The sequence below is a fragment of the Sabethes cyaneus genome, chromosome 3, assembly GCF_943734655.1.
Source record: "Sabethes cyaneus chromosome 3, idSabCyanKW18_F2, whole genome shotgun sequence".
Lineage (NCBI taxonomy): Eukaryota > Metazoa > Arthropoda > Insecta > Diptera > Culicidae > Sabethes > Sabethes cyaneus.
The window spans coordinates 242,344,796-242,368,298 of NC_071355.1; the positions used below are offsets into that span (position 1 = coordinate 242,344,796).

A 23,503-nucleotide genomic window follows, 5' to 3' on the forward strand; every position below is an offset into this window, starting at 1 on the left:
TCAATTTCATTTCTAACACCTTCGATGGCTTTACTAATATCGGTTGCTATCTGATCGGGTTCATTCAAACTTTCATCTCCCGAAGCTGTGCTACTTGGGAAATGCTTCGCAAACGTCTGAGCAATCTGCTTGCTAATGGATTGAATTTCACGTTCATGTCTCAGGGCTTCTGGTGCACGAGAGAGCAAAAATGTTCTGACTCTGTAATGTACTAAACGTGTTTTTAATTTATCTCTTTTGTGGACATCGGTTTTGGGATTATCTAACCGGTTTTTGATATCTGACGATTTTGAATAAATGACTGAAATTTCATTCGCGACTTCTCTCCAAGTGGGAGAATATGTAAATGCAACGGTGGACAATTCTCTTTCTTGCTTCATTTGATCCTTTAATCTTCTTCTCTTGACACTCTCATGTTCATTTACTTCGAAAACTATTCCGCGAACTGATAGTTCGTGTTCTACTTCATCTGCCCACAAATGAGCAACGTTTAAATTTTTATACAACGCCTGCAGATTCATTGTATCGACAATTGAATCCTATTCGTAACGAATTAGAAACTGTGTACGTGAATGGTAAGAGTTATTTATTGAATAATTGAGCAACGCTTCATTTGAATAAATATATTCACTATGTTTCGACTAAACGGTTGAATCAAGACCCATTAAAAAAAAAACTTTCTTTATATAATATCACACGACTTTCCCGCTACCTGGTAAATTCACACACTGAGCTGGATTACTTTTGCGGATGTACGCGCACTAGTAAGCGAGATTAGTCTCAATTAAATTCTGTGAACAAAGGTGTTCTCGGATTAGCGGTTGCACACTTTGCCTTTCACCACTTCGAATAGACTTTGCGATTTCCTACTCACTTTACCCTAGCTGAGGCACTTTTTCTTTGGACTTCTGATTGGTTTTGTCTTTTAGTTGGGCGCCATTTGTTACTTCGCGTGTCGGAAGGACCACGACAATCGACCCCAGTCCCTGGTCGAACCACTGGGGACTATCCGGGGCTGGGCTCCGAAGGCCTCTTCTTATGGCTAGCTCGAGCGTGAGGTCCGGAGGCTCAAGGTCGGCTCTGGGACAATGTGACACCAATCGGAAATCCAAACACGGTCTTTTTAGCAAACTTTTTATTCTAACTTACTGGATGTGTAGGGTACGTGTACGGTGCTGGGCCGGCCGGCTGATGCTGGATCTGGCGGTGTCGAATCGGGTGGTGATGATGTCTGGTGGATCTGCAGGACAGTTGACAATGTCCGAGGGCCAATTTACAGGTCTAGTAACTTCAGCTACGCGTTATTACCGCTGCTGTACGTTCCGCTCGGATGACATAGACCGTGGCTTACCAGCCACGCGGTTGACTTTGAGCAAATTAGCAATAATGGGTCCTGGAGGTTGGGGAGGGAGGAACAAAACGGAACTATAATTTTCTGCCTTTAATTTTCCTTCACTTAAGCCAGTAATACCTGATTCTCTTAACTTTTACTCGTCCTTCACTTTTATCTTCGGTTTTTCCTTTAACTTTCTTCACTCGTATCTCTTCTTTGCCTTCGATACGCTATCTTTCCTTTTTCAATAACTACTTATAGAATTTTTCCTCTCTGTAGTCTTTGGTGGTTTAGCAACGAATGGTATTACTTTTTAGGCTTCTATCGTTTCTAACCTAACTGCCCCTTCCTCCCTTTTCCAACCTCCTTTTGCACCCCTGACATCCCTCCTTCCAGTGCTCATTCCATCCAGGTGTTTCCGCTTTCCCAGATCCAGCAATATTTTGTGTTTAGTGTGTTAACAATTTTATTCCTTATTCTAATCCTAGCCTTAGACCGTAGATTATTAATTTTAGTGCCTAATTTAACCCTATCTCCTAATATACAAATAACATTTATTATAAATTATTCAAAAAACTACCAATGACAACTATGACGGGACTTTAGACAAATTATAGCAACATTAAATTGACGCAAATCATGCTGAATAGCAGTATACCCGTTCTCTCGCGTTGCTATTCCTGTGTGGTATATGGGGTAAAATGTGCAAACGGTAACAGATTCCCGAGATTCCCAGACGCACAACAACTGGTTTGTTAGAGCAGTGGCGTACCTTGAAGCCAACTAGAAGGCTAATCAAAAATACAATTTTTATTTACTGTATATTGCGTGTATTTGAGCCTACGCGAGATTCTTGATAAGATAGCGGTCCTGATCTTCGCCCAGGCTTCATTTTAAAACCAATAAACGAAAGGCGATCGTCTTCGCCATCAAGATCATCTTTTGACTTCCAATTAAAACTACATCAGAAAATATATCAAACAAAAGAGTTGTTATCACCAATGGTGTTAAAGTCTCCGTTAACAAATAAAAACCAACCAACCAACCAATGGTGCGTTGTTTGTAACCCATGATCGGCTCTCTCATATAGACACAGAAAGGCCAACAAATCGATGCCCTAGATTCACCGATACGGTGGCCGATCACAGACCGATCATCGACATCGCTCGCACGCGCACCGTACAGTACAAACATAATTCAATTAATTAGTCACCAACGAACAAAACGACCCGCTCGTTCCGCCAATCAAATCACAACGCGCGCGCTGCCGCATACAAACCTTTAGTTGACTACGCTTGATGCTGACGATGACGTTGTTGGTTGGCGCTGATTGTTTCGACTTCGAAACCGGGCTTACCGATGAGTTTTCACTCAGTCAGCATGTTTTTGTTGGCTGCATAGGAATGAAAATAAACATGTGTTTCTAACAGTTGGCATGGCACCAGCAGCCATGCAACCGATACACCTCTTGATTGCTTCTAAGCTTGCTGCAGCAGTTGACAGTGCGCTGCTGGCGCTGCCTGGATGACTCGTACGGGTACGGGTAAACGGCAGGAACCAGCAAAAGTGGCCAGCTCAAACAACTACCTTCTTTCGAACTTCGAACGACGTCTTCGACGTTTTCATCAACTACCTACCTGAATCTATTATTAATACTTCAACTTCGACGCCCAAGCGCCCATTATGGGTGCCACTACTACTGTTTTTCCTGTCCGTTTTTTTTTCGGCAGCTTCATCGACGTCCAACGACGTGTGTGAACGGGTTCGAGAAATGCAAAGTAGTTATGCTGAAAATGGACAAATAAAAGAAGAGGACGAGAAGGAGAAGCCGGAGGTAACCGAAACCAACTCTCGTCCGGCGCTTTTACACACTGCTGAATAGCGAATTTATGGAATGGAAAAATTGATAGCAAGAGTTTTTTTTTCATCGATGAATTATGCAAATCACTGCTAGTTCGAATGTACGTTTGGGGCTTTGACCTTGAACGGTTCTACAGTATGGCAGGCAGAGGCACCACGCCGTGCCGTCCGTCGGTTGTGATTGTGTCAATACACGTTGGATATTTAAATTTTATGATAGCTTTCCATTCAGACCACTCTGAGTATGGTCAAGAATGGTTTGAAATGGCTTCCTTGTTGCTGTACAGTACATCAGAAATGAGCGATAACAACAATAAATCTTGATTTGCTGAGCTCGAAATAAACCATAAAAACTTATGATTGGTTATTAACTATCCGCCGATAATTGTAGTCTTTAATTCTTTTTTATCGTAAACCATTACTGGTTGACGATTTGTATATGGCAATTTGACAGTTTTTTGTCGTTTAGTTCTCAATCATTGATTGATGAGGAAAATGTTTAAATGGGAATTGATATAAACTCGCCGAAATTGGACATAACCAATAAAACTAAATCGCCTTTACTTTTGTGACTTGTTTACTCGATTGATATAATGAAATTATTGATTTCGCCTAAACGGATAACGCTGAAAGCTTCATTACTCAACAGAAATTTACGAAATATAAACATACTCTTGGCTATTTAAAATTCGCCAGTATCGTCGAAATTCGACAAAGATCCCTAAATATAACTTACTCGTGATTTTTAAATGACAATACGAGCTCGGTTTTTGCACAAATTTTCAAAAGTTGCAAAAGAATCCGCTGCCTTAAAATGTTTCTGCAAGTACCGTCAGAGCCCAAAAAGTTTCGATCGATCCGCCCTCGAGACAGTTTGAAGGATTCATCACCTTTGCCGTTTGCCAAATCTCACCAAATCAGTACTGGAAGTGCATTCCGAATGTGAACATCAGTTTTCATTGTGTCATCAAGAACGGCGTTGCCACCCCATAGGTTTTTTGGCAAATTTTTCCATAAAATTTGACTTATCGACATGGTCAATACATTGGATGTCACGGACGTTATAGAACTGATCACCCGGAAGCGTCGTGTATGTAGTCATTATCTTAATTACGGACATCGGTTTTCTAAGCAGCAGTTTACCATATAACTTACAGCCCTTGGTTTACCAGAGAAGGCTTGTATTGCAATATATGTTGGCTTCTGATGATTTTTAGATGTCTTACGTCCATTCCTTGCCTTGGTAGGATTACTTTTTATTGTGCCCTGTTTTTTATCCACATCTCCGACTGAAACACACATCTTACGGGCAAAAGCTTGAACGACTTTCTGGTCCAGATTGTTGTCCACAAGACCCGATTTGCTACCAGATTTTTTCCCATCTTACATGATCCTCACCATACTTCTGAGTTGCATTATGAACCACTCCGTTGCGCACGTTTTCCATTTCCGCCAACTGACACAGCGAGACGTCAACAACAGTGCACCATTTCTGCACAATCTTTTTGCAGTTTCTCGGGGAAATTCATTGAAAATATGTTCACTATAACGTCGACACTTGAGACACCCAGACCCAGACAGATTGAAATGTAAACAATGGCGACCCTTTATAAGGTGTCTGGATCGGCAAAATATCTCGTATTGTATTCTTATTGTTCGCACTAGCACTATCAAATCCAGCTTACATCACATCAACTGAAAGCCACATTGTAATTTAAATATCTATTGAATCTCTGCGTTACCTGCCCTTAACAATTTACTTGGCTTGATTTTTTTATTACTAGCTGAATACCCGACCTTGCTCGGGGTCCCATTGTCTTGCAGTCATTATATATCTTGAATATTTCCAGAGCGTTGAAAATTCCGAGAGCTTTTGCCCTCTTCTTTTCAGACCGCTCTCTTATCTCTTAGCCTCTTGTACATCTGTACATCGATGCGGAAATTTCCATAATGCAAGACAAAGCCCTTTTTGCTGGGACTTCCTCTCCAGAAATATCGGTAAAGAAAGAGAATAAAAGCCTTTTCTTCCTATGTTGATCTCCTCCTGCCTCCTTGACCAGAGTTGTTCTAATATTTTTCAATGCCTTCAACGTCATTCCCTTATGCCAAGGAACATGTATGCCAAGTTCGATTTAGAATGGTCCAGGTGCTCCGGAGTTATGGAGGAACAAGCATATAGATCGGGCACTCAGTAGTCATGTGCGCCGCCGCGCCGCGCCGCCGCCGCCGACACTTTTTCACGCGCCGCCGCCGCCGGTGATTTAGACTCGGCGCGCCGCCGAGGTCATTTTCCACACGCCAATGACGATTTTTCCTGTTTTAATTTTCATTCTTTATAAGTACTAAATAAATAAATTTAAATAAATTTTACAACACTGCAAATGCAGGATTTGCAGCGAAATTCTGGCAGCACTGGCTGTCAAAACAGTGTGGTTGATTTTATTCAAGATTTTATTGTTGTTTGTTTATGTTTATTCTTTGTGTGGGTGAAGATACAAAATGTATTATATTATATGTTTAATTTATTAACTAAATTGGATTAGCAAAGTGCTTCATGTACGTCGGATACAACTAGCGGATCCAGTATCTCGTCAAAACTGATAAAACATACTGCTTCAGCCACAAGGCAGTAGGAGAAATGTTTAAATGACGAGAGCGTAATGCCACCCACTGGTCGATGAAGGATTTGCAAGTCAGGTGAAGTGATTTTATTTTACTCCGAATACTGCGGTGATTCGCAGGTAAATCCGTTCAATAATAGTCTTACATTCAACAACTCGATAGATATCCGCCGTAATCAAAGGACTAAACGGCATCAGAAGGACCTTGACAGACTACACTGCAGCAAAGCTACGCGAGTATTTTCTGATGCACAGAGTGAAAGCGACTAGGCTGACGAAAGCGAAACACTAGCGAACTGAGCGAAGAGTCACAGGTGACTGATTTTTTTTGAACACCGTGCATGTTCAAGGCACACCGAGGACCGAGCAAGCAGCCACCATTCCGAGTCAACATATATAGTTCGCGAAAAGTAATTGATGATGAAGAGGGATATCGAGCAGCTTCTTCGGTTAAACGACCTTTCGTCGGTAACACAACGTGAGATTCAAGAGGAGAATTCTCGAGGTCGTTAAGTTTTTCGGAACAATAAACTATTACAACGAGAGTTGACTGGTAATAAAGATACTGCTAATCAGCTGATATTGGATCATGACCAAAAAGAAAATACATTCAATGCGTTCAATTGCTGTTGCAGTTGAAAACCGTAATAATCGACTCGCGACATTCGCTTTTATTCTTGTTCTGTGTGTCGCAACTACGTCGCACGTGGTGCGCTGTGATCGCACATTGATGCGCTATACAGCGCACCACGTGCGACGTAGTTGCGACACACAGAACAAGAATGAAACCGAATGTCGCTAGTCGATTATTACAGTTTTCAACTGCAACAGCAATATTCAGACGAAAAAGTACAGACGCGCCGAACCGCCGAGAGAAAATCTGTCTAATTCGGCAATACTTTTTTTGTTTATTTTATTTAAACCATTTAGGCAACTAGTCAGAATTAGACACGGGGCGAATCACTTGATATATATTATATATATTTATGCATATTTACATACTTTTACCCGGGTGCTAAAAATATTTACCGGTATTGATGAATATTTTACGAAAGTTTTCACCTTTTTCAATACGACCTTGAGCTGTCAAGTCCCATATAAGAATATGTGGCAAGAGTTGTTATAATGAGGTGAACACATTTAAAATAGTAAATATATTTATCAAATATTGAATATTTATGCAGGAAGTGATTTACCGTGTGGAATTGGATCAATCTACCTATAATCAGCAGTAAGTTGCGTAAATTGCGAGGTATGTTCTGTGGAACTTCGCGAATTACGACGCATATTTTGCCAATTGAACGAGTCAATTGAATTTTTTAAAGCATCATATGATATATTGAGGGTAACTAATCCATATGTTGTTAGTAAATCAATAGTTTAAGTTTTAACATTTCAGGTAGATTACGAAACTTAATCTTCCCTGCATATACGAAACACTATAGTTTGTTTACTTTGCTCATTTTGAGGCTCGCCAAATTGGAGCCTCGATTTTACCGATTTTACGGTTCGATTGGTTGAAGTTTTTGGAGCGTCTTAGTAGAATACGAAACCTAAAATTAAAAAAGAAGAAAACTTATCCAATTTAATTCTACTATGTATATTTTATTCACGACAGCTACGTATTTCGCCTACGACTTGCAGGCCTGTTTTCGAACTGACAACGAAGTTACCCGAAATACGAAAAACGAAATACGTAACTGTCGTGAATAAAATATACATAGTAGAATTAAATTGGATAAGTTTTCTTCTCTTTTAATTTTAGGTTCGATTGGTGTTTTAAGCACAGAGAACAGATTAACAGGCTCGAAGGAAGTAATCGATTTTTTGTGTGTAAAATCTGTCGGTAGCGCCCTCCAGAAATAGTTTGCCAAACGCTTCAAAAAATATCCATGTACCTTTATCAATATTACTTTGTGCTGGACTTACATAGCAGCGATGGCAGCGACATCAAGATTTAGTTTGCCACTTACTGCTCGAGGGGTGGTCTATTGAAGAATTACTCGTAGATTACATAAAAACCTTTTACACACTTTTTGTTAATTACCTGGTAGTCTGTTCTCTGTGTTTTAAGCTCCAAACACAATGCATACAGATTTTACTACGTTGCGGCAATTTGACAGTTTTTCCATGGGTTTTCTGTCAAATTTCCGCAACGTAGTAATATCCGTATGCATTGTGTCTGGGCCTTTATGCCACGCTCTTTGCGCGTCTGTTCCGTCTGTACCTGATCTACCGTCTGTACTTTTGACTAGAGTGACTATATATCCAGCTTTTTACGCGCTATAATGGCGGACGCTATAAATTGTGTTCGTAATATTCGAACAATCTTTTTGACAACTCTGCATCCATCAAAACTGGGCACTCTTCTCATGTACGGCAGTGTTGCTCTTTCTTTCGTTTACGCAAAAGAAGGAGAGCAATAGTTTTGTTTACATTTCTCACATTTTTGCTCTCCTTCTTTGGCGTAAACGAAAGAAAGAGCACGGTAGTGTTGCAAGAGAAAAGTGCCAGATTTGATGTATGCAGAGTTGTCAAAAAGATTGTTCGCATATCTGTCAGTGTCATTCCAATCAAGCAGACAACCTATCCAACGCGTATGCGAGAAAGAAAAAGAAAATTCGTATTGCATCTATTGCATACATTTGGGATGACATGTCGCCACTCTGTATACAGTCACTCTACTTTTGACAACCTGATTTTGCTCGATTGGAATTTTCGGTTTAAGACTGACTCTCTAAGTTACTCTACTCTATTATAGGCTCTCTAATCGTTTTTTTGACACGGACTTACTATTTTTGACAACTGTGTCGTGGCTTTTGATGGCATTCTGCTCGTTTGGAATTTTCGATTGATGGCGACTCTCTAAGATTCTTTACTGCATAGTAATTACATAGCAACGGAAATACGCAAAAAGACTGTTCATTGTACTTATTAGAGAAGTATTCAAAATGTCTATAAATCTTAACAGCATTCCGGTATCGCTTCTTACTGTTGACACTAATCACAGCAAAGATAAGTGTAGTGCCAGTTGGAATTATTTCGGACGTTTGATGCACGAGAAACATGGAAAAACTGTACACGTCATTCCAGAAAAGGTTTTCTGTGACGTTTGTTTGTCCGATGCAAAATCAAAGTGCAATCAGCAGGAAAATTCCGGTGATAAAGAGGACGGTGCAAAAGAAGTGGCTGTGAAGAAAACATTTGGCAGGTATGTACACTGACTGCTTTTGTAGTTCATCAACAATTATTTATCGACTGTTCTTTAACAATTGATTCAAGTCACATGCACTCCCACTATGGTTTATGTTGCTCGCTAGCCCGAAAAGCATAAGCATAGACAAACAGCCCTAACTTTGAAGAAGTTCCTACAAAACATCGTAGCGCACATTCTGCATGCTGACGCACATTGACGTTCCTAATTATTAGTTTAAGCATTTTTTTGACATTTTTCGTTGTCTTGTCATTTCCAACCAAAAGCAAACCTGATATGATTGTTACAGCATGCGAAGAACGTAACTGTAGTGTTATGTCTATATGTCTGTTGAGTGTTGCGTAAACTTGTATGTAGATACTTATTAATACTAGCTCTGTTCGTGTTGTTACAGTTTCGGGATTAAATCCTATTCCGTCAACGTTAGTACCGGGAATTTGTCTCGACATTTACGTGATACACATGACATTATTGAGAACAAACCGCAAAGGAAAGTTGCTACCTTGCGCAACTATTTTTCAGCAACTTGCCCTTCCCGATCCCCTGCAGCAACGATTAGAGACGAAAAATTTCTTCTGGCAAGAGATCTTGTTTTGTGGTTTTGCAGAGATTTACAACCCTTTAGTGCCTCGTCAGATTGCGGTATGGTTGATTTCATGCGAGTAAGTTGAATATATGTATATGATTTGTGAAATTGTATCGTAGTATATTTATATTAAATTACTATATATGTATACATATTTTATTTAATTACTTTATAGAAACGGAGAGTCATTGAACCAGACGGAAGTCTGCCGAGCCGTACAACAATTTCGAGAGATGCACTCAACGATGTGTATAATGCGATGCTAGACGAGGTCAGAGACGTGATTAGAAATTCAGGAAATTTTGGCGCTCTGACATTTGATCTATGGACCGACGGATTTAGAAGACGATCTTATATTACGTTTACGTACCATTTTATCTCCGGTATGTTCACATTATACATTATCCATTCACATTATTTATACAAATATATACCATTATCTAAATTTGAACTATTATTATCACAGAGGAAATCGACAAAATTAACGTTACACTACGGACTAGAGTGATGGATGCACGGAAAACAGGTGAAAATATAAGAAACGAAATTCTAGAAGTACAACAGCTTTTTGGCATACAAAACCGAATTATTCACGCTGTGACAGACGCTGGAGCCAACGTAAAGCTTGCTTGCAAGCTAGCTGGAATTGGGAATCATTTGTGCTTAGGGCATGGTCTTCATAATCTTATTATTAGCGACGGCCTACAGCAAAACGGCAGAGTGCACGAGGTAGTGCAAAAAGCAACCAAAATAATTGGAGCACTTCGTTACCGCGCACCTGAATTAGAAGCAGAGATGGACCGAATCAAAAAACAAGTTATGTCTGACATCGAAGAGGCTGGAAATACGCTCAATTACGAGGAAATGTATCCGCTTACTGAGAATTTTGAAACTATTAGTGCCGAGGGGAGTGGAACCGATGATACCGTGTATTACCCTCAACCAGAACACATCTCCTCAGTCAAAACATTTACTGTGACACGTTGGCACGCTCTGCTCCATATGTTAAAAAGTGTTGGCAGCAATAGAGAAGGCATAAATGCCATTTTAGGGCGAATGGACAAATATGATCTCATGCTCACGGCGTCTGAGTGGACACTAATGGCAGAAGTTGTAAAATTTTTGGAGCCGTTTGAGGTATCACGTTTTAGACGTTTATACATAATTATTTAAAATTAATTATTTTTTGCATTTTAGGAAATCGTCAAAATCTTGTCGGCCGAAAAAAAATCAACAATGAATATTGCGTTATTGCTGCGTTCCGAAGTTGAAGATTGTCTTGCTGATAACGACGATGATTCTCTGGCAATAACTCAGATGAAACAATCGATGTCACAGAAGCTAAGCCACAGATTTCCGGTAGACGACATGTTGATCGCTTCAGCCTTATTAGACCCACGTTTCACCAACCTTAAATATATTAAAGGTGTGCTGGATTCTCGTGCTTTAAGCAGAGCTGAGTTTCTGGCAGCGTATATAAAAGAGCATATCAAAGAGTCACATGTTGACTCATCTGCTTCAATTGTTCATCTGCGTGATCACGGTGCATCATCGTCAGTGTCACAGGATGTTGGATCATCGGTATCGGCATCGCTCCTCACGCTCGTCATAAAACACTCTAGCGTTGAAGACGACTCATATTCTCGCATCGACCAAGAATGTTCGTCCTACCTATCTTCATGTCATCCAAGTCAAGTTAAAGAGAATGACATTCTCCTTTTTTGGCAAGAAAGAAAGGCACAATATCCATGGCTTACTACCCTTGCCAAAAAATTGCTTTGCATTCCGGTAACGAGTACCCCTAGTGAAAGGGTATTCAGCATTACTGGTCTAACGATTTCAGCTAAACGAAGCAATATTCATCCAAATAACGTGGATAAAGTAATTTTTGTCCACGATAACTATGCACTTTGTAAAAGCAGAATGAATAACGTGTCGTAAACCATCACATCACATTTCATCACATGTTTTTTTTTAATAAAAATTCGTACAATTTCAAATGATTTTACTGTGTAAACTATCGTATTTTCTATACATATATAGTATTGAAGGTATTTTGGATCATGCATAACGCGGTCTATTTTGGCCCACCATGGTAAAATAGAGACCGCGTAACGCATGGTCCAAAATATCTCAATTATCCTACTACACTTATTCAGCCGAGAGCCGAGGTGGCTCTTGCCGTATCAAGCATTCCTCTCCATTGTACTCGGTCCTGGGCTACTCGTCGCCAATTCGTTGCGCGTCTCGACACACGCAAGTCGGCTTCAACCTGGTCGAGCCATCTAGCACGTTGAGCCCCTCTATTCCTGGTGCCGGTGGGGTTCTTGAAGAGAACGGATTTCACTACACAGTCGTCCGGCATCCTTGCGACGTGGCCGGCCCACCGTAGTCTCCCAACTTTCGCCAGGTGTACGATGGGAATCTCCAAGCAGTGCCTGTAGCTCGTGATTCATACGTCTCCGCCACTCTCCGCTTTCCGTCTGTACTCCGCCAAAAATAGTCCGCAACACCTTTCGTTCAAAAACGGCAAGTGCACGTATGTCTTCCGTAAGAAAAGTTACTGGCTCAAGTCCGTAGCGGACTACCGGTCTGATTAGCGTTTTGTACATCGTCAGCTTTGTGCGGCGGTGTATGCTCTTTGATCGAAACGTCTTGCGAAGGGAAAAGTAGGCTCGATTTCCAACTTGAATGCGTCGTTGGATCTCCTTACTCGTATTATTGTCGGCGGTGACCAGAGATCCCAAATATACGAACTCATCAACCAATTCCAGCTCATCGCCGTCAATAGTCACTGTCCGTGGGAGGCAAACGTTACTATCTCGGGAGCCTCTTCCTACCATATATTTGGATTTCAACGCATTAATTTGTAACCCTATCCTCCTAGCCTCCGTTTTTAGTCTGGCGTTGTTATAGTATAACAAAAGTAAAAACAATTTTGAGAACAGTCTTATATAAAAATCATCTACAGTATATGCACAATCTAAAATATCAATAGCATTTGTTTTAGTTGTAATTTGCGATGTGGGATTTTAATAATGAGAAATAGCAGCACGCCGATATACGCCGCCGCCGCCGCCGCCGATGGCAATAAACGGCGTCACGCCGGCTACGCCGCCGCCGCCGACTACAATTTATTTCTACGCCGCCGCCGCCGATGATGTGATCGGCGCACACCTCTAGCACTCAGCTCCCCCCCAATTGTTCCGCAGCCACATATACAACTCTGTTTCCACGAAAATCCCTATAAAGGTACAGAAATAAAGCCTTTTTTGCTTACTTTGAACTCCCGCCTCAGTGAAGCCCGCTTCTACTTTTGAGACCTTTTCCACCTTTGTCTCCCAGGCATTTGTACAACCGCTCTCGGTCCAAATACAAGAAAAACGCAGCCCCTTTTACTTATTTAGACTTCATTAATATACGGACCCAGGCCCAGACGTCTAATGTAAAGTTGAACATCATCAGCATAAATGTGAATAAAGTAATACCTGAGAACCGCGGGAGTCATTTGTATGACATCCGAAAAAGAAAAGGGTCAAGGACTGAGCCTTGGGGTACTCCAGACGCTACTTTATTGCACATCAATGTGAAAGTGGCATCATACGGCGACGGTGATGTTGCACTTGAAGAACTTCTTTCTGTGTGGCTGGTGGTTTAGTTCGATAGAAAGATAGGGGATTGTCCCCTGTTGTGAAACGGCCCCGGTTATGAAACATCCGTTATTTATTAACGTTTTTATTATCCTAGTACAGCCAAGTTACTACCAACGTCTAGTCTCATAGTAATATAACTTTTGAACAAACAACGGTCAAACTTCAACATTTACAAGGCTTTGTAGGAAAAGTGTTTGGAAAAACACCCAAAAAAGTTTTTTCGCATGTTTTGCAATTGATTATTTTGTGTACCAAATGGAATTAAAAAGCTCAGGTAAAGGCATATAAGCTAAGTTTTGGACCTCTATTTCATCACACAGATAAATTTTAGGTGAAATATTTGACTCAAAAATTATTATATTTTTTTTTTTTACAATATGGCCACCGCTCCGGTTATGAAACAGTCGAGTTCCGCGGTTGTGAAACACCTTGAAAATCAATTATTTTATACTTCAATGATCATAGATTACTTCAATTGGGGCGCTATGAGTCTTTGTTGCAGCAGGATTCATTTAGGTTTAGCAAAAACTCAATTCTCTGTAACACATGTAACAGGTCAGTGCATTTGATATGCTCCAATATGACTGCTTGCTTTTTTATATGCATTCATTGCGATTCAGATTTAGATGATTAAACGAAGAAATTGATTAATGATTTTGTATTTTTAGTATTTTCCATGAATAAAGGTTTTTAATTTTTGATTCTTCTATTTTTTCATATTTTCTTTGCTTTTCTTTGATTTCTCGAGGTGTTTCACAACCGGGGACAGTTTTCTTTTAGCCAAAAATAACCATGTTTTGAAATTTGGCTATAACTTTTGAGTTTTAAGCAAAAACCATATACTTCCTTTGGCAAAAAGATAGGAATGCGTTTAAACTTTCCAATGCTTCAAAAAGATTTAGAATTGAATGATCCGATCAAAAGCTATGGCCAAAAAACAAAACCTGTTTCATAACCGGGGACATTCCCCTACTATTTACTTCATCAGAATCAAAATCGCTGGGCAGCACTGCTTAATCTTTTCCAGTATCCAGAATCTTTACACGTTGCCACAAAACTTCTGTCACAAAGATCCGGCAACCAATATAGAGGTCTTTCCATATTTCTAGCATTTTCATATGTATAAAAAAAGTAAAAATCAGCATTACGTACAGATATACATGTTAAATAAATCGTATTTCATGCGCAAAATTGGCATATCCGTACTATTTTGGAGGCGATATACGTGATTACGAATAATTTTGAGTGTACGACTATATAAGTATTTATATACGATAATATCCGATTAAGCGCGAGTCGCTCCGTACTACTCTACGATTTTGTGCTGAAAATCGTAAGTATGTCAGTCATTATCATTATATACGACAAAAAATCAACTTGATCCAACTTTATCCAGCTTTAGTTACGATTTCGAGTTTGTTAGGAGATATTTACGATAGTTTTCGTACATTGATATACGAGTTGGTGCTAGCAGGATTGTCGTTTGAGGCTCTCCAACTGCGGTGAGGCTGTTAACCAATCTCTAAAGTCACGCTCGACCAGCCATCGTCGAACGCTGTCATAAAACCACGCATTGGATTTCCGACGGCTGGTTCTGCTCCGGATAGACAGCAATCGTGCACTCCATGGACTTGAACAACTCCAATGATTCATCAGGATTTTCAATTTCATAGAAATGGTATTGTTTCACGCGAATTGCATTAAAGAATCATTTTCCAAAGCATGCGAGATAAAGTTTACGTTATCACGATAAGTTTTCACAGGCATAGGCTGCCAGACACTAACTAAAAGGGTTAATTATGAACATCCTTCATTATGAAAATTTTTGGCTCTTCACCAACACCTTCCTCTCACTTACTACTTATGCTACGGATACCACGTCGAGGCATTTCTAAACGGACGCCATTTACACCGACCTCTCTGCTGCTTTTGACAGTGTTGAATCATGAAATTGCGATTTCCAAACTAGATAGGATGGGACTTGGCGGCACCCTACTGCTCTGGCTAAAGTCCTAGTTGGCTGGTCGGCATCTGACTGTTAAAATCGGAAAATCACTATCCAGCGAGTTTGTTGCCACGTCCGGTATTCCGCAAGGCAGTCATTTCAACATTGTAAACTTTTCGCTACGAGGACCCAGGCTTTCCTTTGCTGATGATCTTAAGATCTCGAGGTCAAAAAAGTTGAAGACGCCATGCTTTTGCAGCAGCAAGTGGAGAGCTTTTCTAGATGGTGCAACAAAAATAAAAATAGTGCTCAACTTCAGCAAGTATTCAGTGGTGACGTTCTCCAGGAAAAAACGGCCAATCCTTTTCAACTATCATCTCTAGGAGGTGAACTGATAAAAAGAGAATCCTGCATCAAGCACCTGGGAGTGCTCCTTGACTCACAGCTGACTTGTTGCTAAAGCATCCCACAGTCTTGGCCTAATCATGAGACTCGCGACAAGCTTCACCGATATACATTGCTTGAAGAACTTGTACTGCGCGCTTGTCCGTTCGATGCTGGAATATTGCTTGGCGGTCTGGAATCTCCATTACCTCAATGGCGACGATCAGTTAGAAATAATACAACACAAATTCATTCGATTCGCCCCCCGTCGCCTGCATTGGAACAACCCGTTCCAGCTACCAAGATACGAAGCACGCCTGATGCTAATTGGACCGGACACCCTAACAACCAGGAGAAATCTGTGCCGAGCAATCCTTGTAACTGCCCAGCTAGCATTTTCATATGTATAAAAAAAGGTAAAAATCAACATTACGTACAGATATACATGCTAAATAAATCGTATTTCATGCGCAAAATTGGCATATTCGTACAATTTGGGAGGCGATATACATGATTACGAATAATTTTGAGCGTTACGACTATTTAAGTATTTATATACGATAATATCCGACTAAGCGCGAGTCGCTCCGTACTACTCTACGATTTTGGGCTGAAAATCTTATGTATGTCAGTCATTATCATTATATACGACAGAAAATCAACTTGATCCCACTTTATCCAGCTTTAGTTACGATTTCGAGTTTGTTAGGAGATATTTACGATAGTTTTCGTACATTGATATACGAGTTGGTGCTGGCTGGGTGATATCTTGATGGCGAGGGCCGATTATCCATGGCTTCTCAACCACGACCTCTTCGTAGCAGAACGTTCCTCCAAATACCGTTTCGAAGGACAAATTATGCAGCAAACGGGGCCATCGTCGGGCTACAACGAATTTTTAGCCAAGTGTCAGCTGGGTTCGACCTTAATCGTAGGACTATTCGCCAAAACTTTTTAAACATTCTTCGTTTGACTACCTAATTATCATTAGGATAACAATATATTAGGACAACAAAAGTCACTGAGCAGATTCAAACAATGTTCGCTTAATACATGGACGAAGCATGCCTGTGTTCAAATCCTCTAAGACGAAGACAGCTTTCCCAACAGCAAATTCAGCCAGCTTTGCACTCAATAAAAGACAAGCAATCATTTTCCGGTGAATTGCGAATTACCATCAGCAGAATCTTTTCGCCGAATAACCGAAACTCTGGTGGAGCGTAGTCTTCCGCTTCTGTGGGCAATAGCAATTTTCCCAGTAGAGCGATACTTGAAACATAACCCTGATATGGCCCATTTCTTTACAGCAAGTTTATCACAAATTGCTTTTTGTGACATTCCTGACTTGTAAAATTGAATATTTATTCTTCTCAATTTCTAATCCAAGTCTGTCCGGAGCCATGTTTGCGCTTGATGACACAGAAATAAGAAAACATGAATGTTTTTATTTTCCTGAAATTTATTACCTTGCACAACTGGGTATTCACCGATCAAAACAAATGGAAGCGAAATGTTGCACTTGTTTCGGTTTACTCAATATGGCGCTTGTCAACTAAACAAAACCAGGTTACTATCTATAATGCATTCAATAGCTCTTGTAATTACTAAGCCTATTCTAGGTTCCCGAACCATCGACTGCCGTACATTATTTTGACTTGATTTCAGAAGTTTACTGACACTTTTTATCATTGGATGATAAAATGATTGGATGAAATGATGGATGATGTCAGTTGCAAAGGTTTTATCCAATTCTGTAAATATATTTTGAAAGGATCCGCGTTACTAAAACATTGATTGAAGCTAGTATTGCCGCAATTTTTGGGTTTACAGTAATGTTCCGATTTTGTCAGCCCCATGTTAAACTTTGGGTTGACAAAATGGGGAAACTGACAAAATCGGGAATTTTCTTTCGAATTTTTTTTTCAAAATTCAAGACTTAAGACCTTGCAATATCGAAGACTTCTACTAAAAATTAAATATTAACCCTCAATTGGTCAACCGAAAGCTCAATGAAGCGGACACAGCACACGGGTCCAGAACCTTTTTTGGTGCGCATTAGCTTTGAGCGAGAAAACTTGGTTTTAGGTTTATGGAACCTTTGGAAGAGTTTAAAATTAAAAGTTCTATCGTCCAGCGGAATTCAAATTTTGATTAATCCCCCTAAAAGTGCAATAAAAAATTTGTTTCTCTTCAGTTTCAATATAACACATTGATGTGTTCTGTAGTTTTACAGCATATTATTACAAGAAATTTTGCTGAAGACAGTAACCTTCTATCTCTTCAGTAAAGATAGAAAAATCCTATTTCTCATATATGAAAAGTCGTTAAAATCAATTTTTCTATTTTAGCTGTTTTTGTAGTTGTTGTGACTTTTTCATGTTTTACCAACTTGTACAAATAGTAAAAATACACAACATTGCTGAATATAGTAAACCTCTACCTTTGCTTGTTTAGAAAATATAGAACTTTTACTATAAAATTAACCTTATTTTGACCTCAATTACTCACAAGAAGGCAACATTTTATTCAGAAACTCTCCCCGGAGAATCAGAATAATGTCATGCAGGCTGAAAAGTTTTATAAATCATCTTTAAAAGCACAAAAGTTAAACAAAATGTATAGGCTGATCAAATCGGGATAAAAAGCTGATAAAATCGGGGATAGACAAAATCGGGAGCTGACAAAATCGGAACATTACTGTATAAAATATTCTTCTTTGCTGGTATGTAAACAACTATCACAGATCGCAGAGTGAATAAAAACATTAATCTGGTATAAAATAACACTGAAGTGACCAGTAGGCCATGATGCGACTGCACGTACACTTCCAACCACCTTGTATCTAAAGGGCCAAACCGAATGCTGCGTCAACGCGTTCGTCAGCGTTATTCTGACAGTTTTCCCATGGGTTTACTGTCAAATTGACGCTGACGGATGCGTTGAGGCAGCATTCTGTTTGGACCAGTTTGCAACAACGGACAAAACACCCACAAAATATAACAGTTACTGCCCCAACCCGTTTTACGTAATTGTAATTTTGATGCAAATTAAACATTTTTTATTTAACAGCAGACGTAGAAATAGCCTCCAGTGTTTTAGAACCATTTAAGAGTAAAGTTTGATTTCTGATATGGTTCAATAGCATGACAATTTATTTATTTTCGTGGGAAAATTAAAAAAATGTTATTTTTCATTGAAAAACATTAAAAAGTTACAGTTCGGTTCTGATTCAAACTTCGAACACTTTCATGATCGACATTCAAAGCTAGAATATTTCAGTCTCAGACATCGAACACTTGCATTACTTTGATAAGTATTAATGCTTTTAGTGTCATTCAACTTAAAGGAGTAACATTTTATTCCTAAACACTGTCTTTTTAAATTCACCTAAGAGTGTGATTTAAACATTTCACACAATAATTAGTTTCAGCACAGAGAAGTTTCAGTCTATACTTCTGTAATCAATTGCTAATATTTTTAAACTCCTTGTCCCACGTCTAAAGTACCTAAAGACTTTGTAAAACTTTACAATGCAATCATTGTCCCGAAGAAAAACCCGGAAAACCTGAAATTATTCGGGAATGTTCGAAGTTGGAATCACTCCTCAAAACGTGATTCAAACTTCGAAAAACGATTTAAAATTGGCAAAAAAATGCAAACGAAAAAACGGCAACTTTTGCACGAAACGCTAAAAGTATGCAAATCAAGTTAAAATCTGAGTTCTTACTTTTTCCAGCGCCTACTGATTTCTTACAAGGAGTCCTACAGTTCAATATAATACACTCACCTCACCGGATAGAGCACACTCTAACGAACACGGTGGTGTGCAATAAGCATAATATTTTATTATATTATCGATACTAACGAGTATTTTATTCTGAAGTGTTCTAAGTTTGAATCAGAACGATAAACTTAATGACTACGACTTAATCACAGGCACAGCTTACTGTGACGTCGTTGTTCACTATTACTCTCATCAATATCTAGAAACACGTCAGCATCAGCCCCTAACCAAATGGTAGAATCTAAAATCACGTTCTACTCTCCGTTAGATACCCTTCACCGCGACCCAACTGTCCCTCTACGTTCTTCAAGCAAAGAACCCAGAAGACGACACCGCTGACCGCAGTCGGGTCAGTGACAACGCCGGTAAATGAGACCATCGTCGTAAGTCGTTTGCAACGGCGCACGTAACCACAAAACCCACTGTGCTGGCGCAGCGTTTAGTTGCATTATTTTTTTCGTAATGATGGATGGTAGCATCAATTAAACCGAATGCCGACCGACCGACCGGCAGTCGGCAGTCGCCGTAATCGTCGTCATCACTGACACTGACGCTCTGGGGTCGATTTGCTTTCTTTTTGTCGACGTATCACGGGACCACGGATCAAAACCACACACGGTTGCATCACGACACGACGATGACAAAAGAATACGGAAAAACAGACATTGTAGGGCCCATCTCAAGAAAAGAAGAAGAAAAAAACTAGTCCTTACTTAAGTTATCACGCAAGAAACTACCGGTCAGAATCACAATTTCTTCGCGATGTAATTCCTGAGCATTGACCGTTTTGGTCTTGTTTTGCGAACGTACCTCTTCTTGTTTGTTTCCCACTGCGGCTCTCCCCTCTGCTCGGACCCCTTTTTCCTTCACGTGCCAGCACACACAAATGATCGTCAGCCACACAGTATTTGGCTTTCGTTTCTTGTTTGCTTCACTCACTCCTTTCTCTAGGTATTTTTTAATTTCTTCTTTGCCATTCCCTCGCTCAAGTATACCATCCGTTTTGTTTACAGCACTTTTGATCACGATTCATCAAGACCGGTGCACTGCGATCGCCGCACCGTCGCAATTCAATCCGATCGGACGGACAAGTTTGACGATTTTTGCTGGCTTTATTCGAACTCAGCCAATTACCTAACGCAAATTGGAATTGGCCACGCACCTAACTGTCAACAAACTATAGTATAAACAACGCCAAAAAAGCAGTATGTACCGGCACTTCGAACCGAATCACTGAAGCAAATCGACCGCACGTTTACGCTTTACCTTCCAAAACAACTCGCTTTCAATCCACAAATCCACACGCACGCACATCCGCGACGACGAAACGAGCGCAACTGAAACGGATAGAAACATCAACGACCGATCGACGTCGCGACGCGCGGCTTCTGCAAAAGACTGAAACCCGAACCCGAGAAGCGGCTAGCACACACGCACACAACCGTACACGGGAAGCCGAAGTAATTGTAAACAATCGTGTTGTTATACGACCGGCACGGTCGTAACGACACTCACACTAAACACAAATGAAAGCGAACCATGAAAATCAGCCGCCAGAGGCGGCGGCGGCGGCTAAAAGCTTGTTCGGTCTCATCAAGCCGTTCGTATTTTATGTTTTGTTATTCTTTGGCACTATGCTGCTGGCAAAAATCATCTGCTTTGCTCAACTGTTTCGGTATGTTGACTGTTGAGTGAGCGTAGCGCCAGAAAATACTCACACAGCTTTACGGATTGCACTGTCTAGTGGTTTGCAAACCGAAACCGGAAGTGTGTCTGTGGATGATGGAAATGATCGTCTTCGCGGGGCTGTCGTCCGTCTTGGCGTCATATACGTATAAATAAAAGAAATGAAAGAAGCAGCAGGCGTCGCTGCTGCCGTCTACCTGAGCCTGAGAGAAAGCGCGCATTTCGCATTGTTTGGGTGCGCTGCTTGAGGAGATGCGAAACCCGATGCAAAAGGCCGGTCGGAACCTGCCTGCGTACATACTGCTTGCCCAGCCCAGCCTTGCTGCGCTGTGTGTTACGAATTTTATGCTGCAGTAGAAAGAATGCACTTTCTAATTAGAAGAAAAATAAGCGAACGGCGGTTGCCAGCGGCAGGTAGGCAGCATCATTAGGGATGCGCCAAAATTTCATGATAATTGTTAGTTGCAATTTTCAAGATGAATTTTTCAGCAACTTTTTGCTATTTTATATCAAGAAAATAATGCAGCTCAAAGAATTTTGCAAAAATAAAATCAGATTCAAAATTATCGTATTAAAATACAGTGGTAACCCGATTTTGTCACTCCCCGATTTTGTCACGTCTTTGACCCGATTTTGTCATCCCCGATTTTGTCACGTTTTTTACCCGATTTTGTCACGATTTTGATTTATCAAAAGCTTAGTTTGAAAATCATTTTCAAACATGTCAAATGTGTTCAAACACTGTGAAAAGAACTGTGTTGATTATCGTGGAGTTTCCACAAAAGTTGTTTCTGATCTCCACAACTATAATAGCTAGAAGGTCACTTTTTTCGGCAAAGTTCTTTTTAATAATCTTCTCAAAAATTTTGTAGAACATTGTTTTGCTCTATCTCTTACTGCTTGAAAAATAAATTCTCTGTCTTACTTTTAGGAGGGTTAATCAAAGAATCGTTCATACCATAAGAAAGAGTTTTTTACGCTGTGAAATTTCTCTGAACATCGTTAACCTGTATAATCAACCATTTCGGCGCAATTAAAAAACGCGTGTTTTCATACCTGTGGGACATGTGCTGTCGCTGTGAACAGGTGACAAATGTCCACAGAGAGGTAGAAGGAAGTGCGAAATGTCCTAAAAGTGATCAGAATGAAATATATGTAGTTCGTTCTAAGTTATCTGCAAAAAAATAAAAATTTAAAAATACCCGATTTTGTCACTGTCCCGTTTTTGTCATCCCTAAATTCATCATGGGGGTGACAAAATCGGGTCATTACTGTATATCCAAAAGTCAGAATTTCATGAAACACGTTAGTGTATACAATTAACCCGTTTGAGGTCAACGTCACTTTTAGCACCAAAAAAATGGTCGTAACTTTTTTTATCTTTCAATATTTTTTCACTAAATTTAGTAATTTTCCGAAATATCGTTTCTCTCTTCATTTCTATTCAATTCCTACACACTTAAAATAAAGCCCCGAATTCGGTAAAATTTTACCGAAATCCAAACAGCGGTAAGCTCGGTAAGCTAGGGAAAAGTTCGGTAAGCTATTTTATGATGCCAAACATTACTAAAGATCCGCAAACGTCGATATGCACAACCGAAATTTTTACCGAACATTCAGCTGTTCAGCTGTGTTTTCGGTAAATTTTACCGAATCTTTTAAGTATGTATATGTCGCGACCATATGTCACATGGTCCTGGAGTAATTCCGGTGTTCCATGGAGGACCGCGGCACGGCTATTTTATATAATTTTGACAATAGCGATATGGTTTTGACCATTTCCACAATTATTTTCGTTTATGCGGGATGGCCTTGAAATATTGAATCCACTGATATTTATTTATAACGTATTAACTTATAGCGAATAGCACACTTCGCCGCGTATACGTATACGTGGTTTGTTTACATCTGTACTGTGCGACTTCGAAATCACGAATGGCTTCCTTATTTAATTTATCCATGCATTGCCATCAATTTCCGCGGAGTTGGAAGTCGTCTTACATATTCCCTGTATTCAAAAAAGGTGACAAACGGTATGTCGAGCACTACTGTGGAATTACTTCTCTATGCGCTTGCTCGAAAATCCTAGAGGCAATTGTTTACAACCATCTCTAGTTTCACGTTAAGAATTACATTTCTACATCGCAACATGGATTCTTTCCTGGAAGATCAGTTTCGACTAATTTGCTGGAGTATACTTCTTTATGTTTGCCTTTAATGGCCCAGCGTGATCAGGTAGATACTATTGTGAGTTTCATTGAAAATTATCCACCGCGCAACTCAAAAATGAAATGCTCTTTCATAGTGGCCGGGTCGATTTTGATATTATTGGAAGAAATTATCAGAAATCATTAAGTTTTAGTTACTTTTGACGACCCAGTTAGGTGAACAACATGCCTGTTTACAGCATTCTAGCAACAGTTCTAGTGCGGTGTTT

The 23,503-nt window shown here is 40.0% G+C and overlaps 1 protein-coding gene across 3 annotated transcripts in view; it reads right to left on the reverse strand.

Annotated features, from left to right (window-relative positions):
- The window catches only part of LOC128742021 (probable G-protein coupled receptor Mth-like 1), a 265,014-nt gene extending 244,337 nt beyond the window's left edge, over positions 1-20,677 (reverse strand). For all 3 annotated transcript variants that reach the window (XM_053838198.1, XM_053838196.1, XM_053838195.1), the window contains exon 1: positions 20,191-20,677. The gene's annotated coding sequence lies outside the window, so the exon portion shown is untranslated. The remainder of the gene's footprint in view (positions 1-20,190) is intronic.
- Between the last annotated feature and the right edge of the window lie 2,826 nt (positions 20,678-23,503).